Here is an 8,019-nt window from a genome sequence, read left to right on the forward strand (position 1 = left end):
AAAGTGAAGATGACTTGAAGCACTTATGAAGTGAAGATCAAAGACTACAACCTCCAGTATGGATTACACTTCAACATAAAGAAAAAAAATTCCTCACAACTGGATCAGTAAGCAACATCACAATAAATGGAGAAATGATTGAAATTGTCAAAGATTTCATTTTACTTGTATCCACCATCAACACCCATGGAAGCAGCAGTCAAGAAATCAGACGTCAGTTTGTACTGGCAAATCTGCTGCAAAAGACCTCTTTGGAGTGTTAAAGAGCAAAGATGTCACTTTGAAGACTAAGGTGCCCCTGACCCAGCCCATTGTCTTTTCAGTCACCTCATATGGATATGAAAGCTGGACAATGAGATAAGGAAGAGAGAAGAAGAATTGATGCCACTCCTTGTCCCCTGTGGCTGAAAACATGTTAAAATGTTCACTCTATCTATTTCAAAAACACACATTTAATGCCTTTTTGTTTACTCTTAATTTAAAAAATATTTCATCATGTCATTTTTTCCTTTGACATATAATATTAAAAAATGATAAATATTTGCATACTAAAAAATATGGAACTCAGTATAAAACAACTTTTAATAAATATTCAGCTATTTCTGGCCTATGAAGATATGACTCAAGGCACATTTACATTGTCTAATGTAGGATGACGACAACAACAACAACAAATGTAGGATGAAGCTGATGTTCAGATGAATCAAAATCAAGTCAACACATAGTCAAAGCCAATGACAGACACTACCTTGGGTAGTCAGAAGGGGGGGGGGGAGTTAAAAATAACTAACTTATGAATTACCCAACACATCGTCTTAACGAGAAAGCTTATCAGTCACCAAGGTGCTAAGCTTGTCGATTATTGCTTAAAAGCATATTTATAAACTAGATAATGGAAAGGAAAAATGTTATACATCTGTGACCTCTATTGCCCAAAAATCTTTCATAACCTTTTTGTTGTTGTTATGTGCCATCGAGTCTGACCCGACTCATACCGACCCCTCCTTGGGTTTCCGAGGCAGTATCACTACGGAAGTAGATTGCCCAACCTTCCTGCCGAGGAGTGGCTGGTAGGTTTGAACCGCCAGTCTTCTGTTTAGCAGTCAAATGCCTTAAGCACTATAACCTACTGACCAAAAAAAAAAAAAGGTACTGACTATGTGCTATTGTTTTCTTTTTCTATTCCCTTGATATAGATTTAAAGCATTTGGCTGCTAACCAGAAGGTCTCTAGTTCAAACTACCAGCTGCTCCGCAGGAGAAAGATGTGTCAAGATTTCTGTAAAGATTTTCAGCCTTGGTAACCCTATAGGGCACTTCTACTCTGTCCCGTAGGGTCTCTGTGAGTCGGAGTAGACTTACCACGAGGTTGGTTGGTTTGGTTTGGTTGACAGATTAGCACCAAAAATTTTACTAATTTGAGCATCTGACATTACCCAAACAGATTTAAAAAAATAATGGGGGGTAGGCAATAATAATTATAATTGATGAGATTATTTTATTATTAAATCTATATTTTATTTCATCATCCTTGGAAAGATAAACATTTACGGGCAAGCAATGCTTTAGCAAAGGTGCTCCTAGCGTTAAGATTCACAGTGCTATGCTGACACCTAGTGGATAAAACACGATCACAATGTTTCCAAAGACTACAATTTTCAGGTTGTTGTTGTTGTTGTTGTTATGTGCCGTCGAGTCGGCCCCGAGCTCCCACAATTTTCAGGTTATTCAGGTTTAAATTAGCTAATAGAAAAAATCAAGAATACAAACACTCACGCGCGCGCGCACACACACACACTATATACAGGTAGCAGAAGAGAAGCCACTTTGATATTAGCTTAATAATAAATTATTTGAAAGCAATGGACAGCAGACAGTATTGGACCTCAAATATCTCAAGTTGTATAAAAATGAGATTGTTTAAAAGAAGTCAGTGGAGCTTTCCTCCACTTATTTATGTCCCCTATTTATTCTGTTTTAATAGAAGTTTTAAATGAACAAAGTAAAGAATCAATCTTTGTTGGGAAAAATAATAACCCCTTCCCTTCTGCACTCTTAATTCCCCTTCCCCAGAAGCAAAGACTTAATTATTTTAGTTGATTCTTTTTATATGATGTCTGCAGAGTCAAGCAACATCTTCAATTTTATACTTAATTCTCACTTTGGAAGATAAGGATTTTATTTTATTTCACCCCTGTTCACCCACATACGCACCCTTCCCATCCTGAAAATGTATTTATCCTATGCAAAATACTAAGTTTGGCTAAGTATAGACTTCTAAGTTGAAAATCATGTTTCCTTAGAATTTGAAGGCATTATTCCATGTCTTCTAGTTTCACTGTTTTTGACGGGAAGTAAAAAGTAATTCTGATTCCAGGACCTTTAATCTCTCTGTGTGTCACACATATACACAGAATGTAGTCTCTTCTCTCTGTCCCCAGGTGTCTTGGTTATGCAATGCTGTCAAAATAGATACATCACAATGGATAGCTTCAACAAACAGAAACTTTTTCTCTCACAGTTTAGGAGGCTGTAAGTCTAAATTCACAGTGACAGCCCTAGGGGAAGCTTTTCTCGCTCTGTCTACCCTGGGAGAAGGTTCTTGTCTCCTTCCAGCATCTGTGGCCTGGTGCTCCTTGGAGATCTTCATGTGTCTTGGCCATCAGTCTTCCCCTGGGTCTAAGCCATTCTTAGCACTGGGACCCCAGGTCCAAGCAATGCACTCCTCTCCCAGCTCTCCTTTCTTGGTGGTAGTCAGATCTCTCTCTCTCTCCCTGTCTCTCTCTCAATCTCTCTCTCTCTTCCTCAATCTCTCTCTCTCTCTCTCTCTGTCTCCTCACTTCTCTCTGCTTTTATCTCTTATAAGATAAAATGTGATGCAGGCTGTACCTCAGGGAAACTCCCCTTACTTTGGATCAGGGCTGTAACCTGAGTAAGGGTGTTGCATCCTACCATAATTCCCTTACAACTGATTGGTTGGTTGTATCAGATTACATCACATGGGATGATTGTGTCATTACATATCTGCCAAACCACTGAGAATCATAGCCCAGCCAAGCTGAGACATATTTTAGGAGACACAGTTCAGTCCATGACACCAGGACTATGAAATTTCACTGCATGTTGTAGGAACAAGAAGGACCTTACCCCCTGTTGCATAAAGCCAGTGATCACAACAGGTTGAAGTAGGAAACAAAAGGATTTAGGATTTATTGAGTATCGATACCCAAGGAGACAAAGAGAATCACTTGTCCAGAAGAACATCTGTCTCCTTGAGCAAAGGGATAAGCACAATTATATAGGGAGATGGGAAGGGGGTTGAAGATCCCTTGGACTGCCAGAAATGTCTTTGTCTTTCTTTTCCATGGTTACTCCAGACTCAGTGTCCCTCTTCCCAGGCTCATCTTGCTTCATGAGCTACAGTCCTCAGCCAAAACCAATCATGGGAGAGGGTTATGCTTAGAAGAATGAATAATACAAAATAACAAACTTGAAGAAGTCAGCATCTGTAAAAACACTGGCTATTCTATTTACTTAAAAGAAAGCAAAAGGAAGGTAAAAATGCAAGTTAGGCACTATGATTAATGTCTGCTTTAACCATGCCTGCTAGTCTGTTCAAGTTCTGCAATTTTCAGCAAGGGCTCACTTCAGCCTTCCACATCCATAGGCCTTGCTGAGGTGGATTTCAAACACTGCAATGACTAATCAGGACCTCCACATACAGCACACAGGTTCTGCAGGCCTACCTCTAGTTCAGTGCCCAAATGTGGTACACTCGATGAGTTCTTTCATTAAGTTAGCGCATACTTTTCATTTCCAGGAAATTTTATTAAATTATTTCCTTAATGTTCTCTTCCCCTTTTTTATTCTCTTTTTCTGGAATTTTTTTAAATTAGATACTGGACCTCTTATACTATCCTACAATATTCTTTTCTCCTTTAAATTTTACTTCTTTGGTTTTTGTTGTTGGTTAGTTGGAGGATTTTGTTGTTGTTGTTACTTTTTGTTTGTTTGTGACAGATTTCCTCAGCTCTTACAATCCACTTGAGTTTTCATCTGTTATATATTTATTTTCTAAAAGCTCTTTTGTTATTGCTAAAGGGGCAGGGAGGCCACATCTCCTGACCCCCTCTAACTCTACAAGAGGAAGACAGAATCACCATCAGTAGCCCAAGGCCTATTCCTGCAAGGCCAGACATGCTGCCTCCCTCCAGCCCTTTCATCAACCCTGACACCAACCACCCACAGCACTCACCACCTTTCTGCTGGGTTTGATAATTCACTGCGGTGTCCATACAGAACTCACAGATTATGGGGTTTCTTAGGGAAACACCAGGCTACAGTTCAAGTTCAGGAAAAATGCTCAGTCTCTCTCAGCCCACCATCTCTCAGCCAACAGTCTCTCACAGTCTCTTTCCCAGCAGTGCGTGTCCCTTCGTGTCTCTCTCAGCAATGCGTGTCTCTTGCATCTCTTTCCCAGCAGCACATGTCTCTCAGGAGCGTGTTTCTCTCAGGAGCGCGTTTCTTCTCAGCCAGCAGTCAAAGAGAGACTTCTTCTGCCTCTAGGAGGCCTCCTTTTGAGCCTAGCAGAGTGGCCAAGCTAGCCAATCATAACATCAGAATTCTAAACACCTGAGAGACAGCGAACTTCCCAGAACATTGCTATGTGCCACTCTCAACAGAAATACCCCAGGTGGAAAACTTTTACAATCAGGAGCTCCTCAGTTGCTCATAGCAAATTCCACCACAGAGTTTACAAAGACTTATGGCTAGAAAAGCCACACCAGGTGATTTACTATACCACAGTTATGCTTTATATATATAGATATAGATATAGATATAGATATAGATATAGATATAGATATAATTATTGTAGCGTCCTGTACTTCTTTATAGTCTCAATAGACATTCTCTGAAAAGATTATGCAAAATGTTTCATATTTTCTTCTTCCTTTAGAGCCTGTTTCTTCCTCAAAGGATTTTCCTTTTAATATTTTCTTTCTCTACCTTATGTTAGGGAGCTCTGGTAGCATAATGCCTAAGGCACTTGACTGCTAACCAGAAGGCTGGCAGTTCAAACCCACCAGCCACTCCTCGGAAGGAAGATGGGGCAATCTACTTCCATAGTGATACTGCCTCAGAAACCCAAGGAGGGATCGCTATGAGTTGGGTCCGACTCTATGGCACATAACAACAACCCAACAACCCTTATGTTAAAGGTTTTCCTTAGGCCTATAATCCTTAGTTATCAATTCATATTTAAGAGTTACGGTAGAAAAATTCAATTTGAAACTGAGCATGTAGCTGGAGCTCTCTGCTTTTAAGCATCACTGTAGGTGAACTAAGTAGTCCACACCATTGAGAAGCCCCTGTTATTAATATTTAAGTCTTCCATTTGAGTCTGAGCAGTTTCCCTACAGAACACTCTTCCATTCTCTTTCTTAGAAGGTAAAGGCTTGACAAACAGTGATCTAGTTGTGGAGAAGAACACAGGACTGAGATTCAGCTGCTAGTCTACATGTATTTTCGTAATACCAGTATTTTCAGTTATGACACTGCCATCACTCTCAGTTATACTTGGTGCCCCACAGAGTATATAGCCCTTCTGTTTAATATCTCCAAAGAATAAATTGAAATAGGACCAAACAAAGGTCCCTGCCAAAACAGTTTACACACCAAGTAATTAAGAGGAGAGAAAATTACTTATTGCAAAGCTGCAATGCAAGGAGACAGGGGTCTTTTTACCCAAATCTGACTCCCCAAATCTAAATTGAATTACAGTTTTTGTAAGTTTCAGGAGAGAGGGTTATGCATATTCATAAAAACTACAGGAATTTGGGCGTGAGATTGTTGACAACTGGCTGAAATTTTCTTCACCTCTGTTTAAAGGGACAGTCGTTTTTTAATGCAGTGTGCTTGCACACTGAATGAGTCATACCTGCTTCTAGTCATCAGGTGATTGGGGCTTAGGCAGAGGGGAGAATGTCATTTCCCAGCAACTTCAGTCCTGCATGCCCAAACACACGTGTGTGCAGGCCAAAGTTAATTTTCAAGTTGTTTTCTAAGACACATAACATGTTTATCACCTGTTTCTAGGGGAATAGCAGGAAAGAATGTGCAAATTGGCTTTTAGTTCTATTCAGTTCTTAAGGAACTGAGCTTATTGTGTTTACTTATCTGTCTCTAACCAGGATCCAATTTGTCTTAACCAGGGTGGGGAAATAGTTGAGAGTAATTATGTCTATTTATTTATTTCCAATTGGGGTTCTATCTGTCCTAACCATCTGTCCTAACCGGAGTGGGGAAAATAGTTGAGTTTTGACTTTACTCGTTTCAAAATCTCTTATTTGCTTGAGTGGAGGCAGTTTCTCAAATATTCTGAGTGAAGAAGGAAGTCTGGGGCTATAACTCTTTCTTTCAATCCATTTTCCTTGTGGTAGAATATCATCCCACCACAGTCTCCAAAATCCAGAGGTAGGTGATCTTGCAAATCCTTAAGTCCTCTAAGAATTCTTCAGAGTGAATTGAATTGGTTCTCACTTTTTGCAGCACAAATTCAAGATGGAGCATTCCCTAGTTTGCTATAACCCTTTTTACTCAATGATTCCATTTTCCAAAATCATGTTGATCTTGTCTCCATTCTCATTCCTTTTCTACTTGTGAGTTAGAACCTTTTCAAATATTTCTTCATGATAGCTTCAGTGGAGTTTTGGAAAATAGTTTTATTAGATTCATATGTTTAACTTACTCAAAAGCAAAGTTGTATCTCTATCAAGCAGTAGATTTTTTGCCACTTGGGTCACTGAGAAGGCAAACCAGAATATTCTACAGACATCAGTTTTTAAGTATTACAATGCAACAGAACCAAAGATGATAGAGAGTCCAACTGACCACCTCCAACCTAAATGACCTTAGAGACAGTGTAAGTTTATGACTGATTCTTCAGGTGTGTGCCTCCAGAAACACGATTTTATTCATGGCACAGAATTGCTCAGTCCTTTGACACCTACCTCACACTAACAAAATTCACAAGGGACTGTTGTATAGTAAAAGGATTATAATTTATTGACTTAAATAATAAATATACTACCAAACAAAAAAAAAAGATTCAAGTTTTAAAAATTGTGATTCTGTCCTCAAATTATTAATGACATGAAATTATATTAGTTTGATGCATTCTTACTATGTTGATTTCACAATCAAAACATTGCCAAAATTCTTAATTATAAGTAATTCAATTAAAAAAAAAATCATGCCAAGCAAGTCTTCATGGGGGGAAAAGATCATTGTATTAAGAGGAGTCCAAATTGATATATCCAATTGTCTAATACACACATCTCCATAGAAAGTCCCACAGGCACTACAAGCTTAAAATGTTTAAAACTGGATTCAATAATGTGATAGTTGGAGTTGTGTGTCAACTTGGCTGGACCACAATTCTGTGTGGTTTAAGCAGTTGTGATATGGGTTATTCCCATGATGGGATTGGATGTATATGTTTTGAGGAGCGAATCCATTGAAAGGGAGTTTCCCTAGGGGTGTGGCCTGCTTCCAATGTATTTATGGACATCCTGGGAAAACCAGACACTTTTCTGTGGATCAGGATCCTGTTGTGCTGCCTACAACTGTCCGTAAGTAAACAATCCATTTGGCCTGGTGATCTTAGATTCATCATTTGCTGGAGTCAACAGCCTGTGTACTGCCTGACAACCTTGAGCTCATCAGCCCTTGCAGCTGTGTGAGTCGGGAAAAGCCTCCAGCTTGAAGTTTGATCCAAGAACTTGGGACTTGCCAGCTTCTATAAGTGTGTGAGCCATTTTCCCATGATAAATTTATTTCTCTCTCTCTCTCTATCATATATATATATTTGTTGTTGTTGTTGTTATGTGCCATCGAGTAAGACTCAACTCATAGCGACCCCTACTTGGGTTTCCAAGGCAGTATCACTACAGAAGTAGATTGCCCCATCTTCCTTCCGAGGAGTGGCTGGTGGGTTTGAACTGCCAGCCTTCTGGTTAGC

Source organism: Orycteropus afer, unplaced genomic scaffold, assembly GCF_000298275.1.
Source record: "Orycteropus afer afer isolate SDZICR_OR568_19922 unplaced genomic scaffold, OryAfe1.0 scaffold00001, whole genome shotgun sequence".
In the NCBI taxonomy this organism is placed as follows: Eukaryota; Metazoa; Chordata; class Mammalia; order Tubulidentata; family Orycteropodidae; genus Orycteropus; species Orycteropus afer.